Source organism: Silene latifolia, chromosome X (genome assembly GCF_048544455.1).
Source record: "Silene latifolia isolate original U9 population chromosome X, ASM4854445v1, whole genome shotgun sequence".
Lineage (NCBI taxonomy): Eukaryota > Viridiplantae > Streptophyta > Magnoliopsida > Caryophyllales > Caryophyllaceae > Silene > Silene latifolia.
The window spans coordinates 172,683,231-172,685,196 of NC_133537.1; positions in this window are offsets into that span (position 1 = coordinate 172,683,231).

Here is a 1,966-nt window from a genome sequence, read left to right on the forward strand (position 1 = left end):
CCCTCCCGGAAATAGCCTTCCAAAGTAGGTCCACATCGAAATCAGCAGGTTTTTCGGTATAGTTGGTGGCCACAACAAGACCGAAAATGTGGGCAAATTGATCAAGTGTAAGGCTATGGTCTAGGTTGAACAACCTAAGCTCCATGCCCACATTGGTTCGAGTATTCGTTACAATACGAAGGCTACTCAAAAATTCCAGGGTGAGACTAAGGTACGTCTCCTCATGGGCATGGAAAAGTTTTCCAATCCCTAAGCCATCAAAGAACATCTCGGTGTGGTACCTTATCCCAAGGACTTCCAACACCTTAGTATCTATGAATTTAGTGGGTTCATAGTTCTTACCTAGCAATTTGACAAAGTTCTTGCGGTGGGCATCGGATTCGAAAAGTACCTCTGGGTAGTACTCAAGTTGCTCTATTCCTCCTCTTATGATGGGACGGAAGTTCCTTGGTGGTACTACCTCTCGCAGAGTTGAAGAGGATGATCCCTTGCGTTTCCTTCCGGCAGATTCAACAAACTTCTTACCCTTGCCCTTGAGGTGCATCATCTTGAAGTTGAGGAAATGGGGTTTTTGTTGGCTTTTGATGTGAGGGGAGTGTTTTTGAGGATGAAGATGAGTGTTTTAGGGTTAGATAAGGTGAAGAAATGAGGGAGAAAGGGGGTGATTTTATAGAATAAAAGAGGAAGCCGAGCGGATAAGAGTGGGGCCTGGCCGGATGGTTCGAGAAAAAGACCCCAATCCGAGCGTCTTTCATGCGGGACGGGCGTCTTTGGCCTGTAGAATCCGAGCGTTTTGTTTAAATCCGCTCGGATTTTGAGACAGGACCTCAGCAATTTCAGGAGCAGGAAGAAGACGAGTGTCTTCTGTTTAGGATGGGCGTCTTACTCGGGACGGGCGTTTTCTCAAAAATCCGCTCGGATTTCCTGGCAGTTTCAAAACTTTGTCTCGGGTATCTTCCAAGACGGGCGTTCCGTGGAGAATATGAGCGTCTTGAGGGGAAGACGGGCGTCTTGTGCTGAATCCGCTCGGATTCTGACACAGTGATAGACAGTAAGGCGATGAGGGCCCTGGATGGGCGTCCAGCCCTCGGGATGGCCGTCTTTGGCTGCTTCTCTTCTTTTTATTTCTTTTCCTTGCACAATCATACCCTTTCACCGATTTGTGATTCCTCCTTATCTTTTTCTGAAATTTGCTTAATAAAAAATGTAAGAAGACTCTCTCTCACTACTCTCATGCAAGAAATCAAATACAAATGCAAAAATGTACAATATTATACAAAGTAAGGATTCCAAGAAATATCTTACAAATGGTGGTTTGAGATAGGACTCCACCAAACTAGTTCAAATTGTAGAAATTTTTGTCCATAGAGCTCAAGGCTCTTAATAAGAGATCAAAAGCTTGTGAACAAGCTCCAAATAAACACAAGTATGGGTTGCTCCATTTGAACATGAAATTCGGCCAAGGAAGCTTGTCATATGTTCTTTCTTTCGCTTTGTCCTCGGCACTAGAGCTTTCCCAATTCTTCAAATAAACAAGCCCATTATTCTTTTCAACAATAGGCATGAACTATGGTTCGTTTTCATCCGTAGACTTCCACTTACCAACTTCTTCTTCAATTTTGGTAATGATGATAGCATTTGAACTTGTCAATCCTTCAAGAGTAGAAGGAGAATTCTCATGGCATTGATGATCGAGTTACTTAGAAGTTGTCATTGTGGGTGCCAAACTTCCACAAGTAGCTTCACGAGCAAGTTTCTTTTTGAGGTTTTTCACCAAGTAGCTTTTGTACGATGCTTTGGCCTTTTGAAGAAGGTCTACCATATCCTCTTCAACGATCATTGGCTCCATGATAGGTGTCAAGTAGTCTTCATGAGGAATAGGGGAAGGACGTTCTTCTTCATGATAGGGTATCTCAAATGTCTCAAGGATAGGCTCCTCAAGCAAGGTGATATTACAAGTCCATCC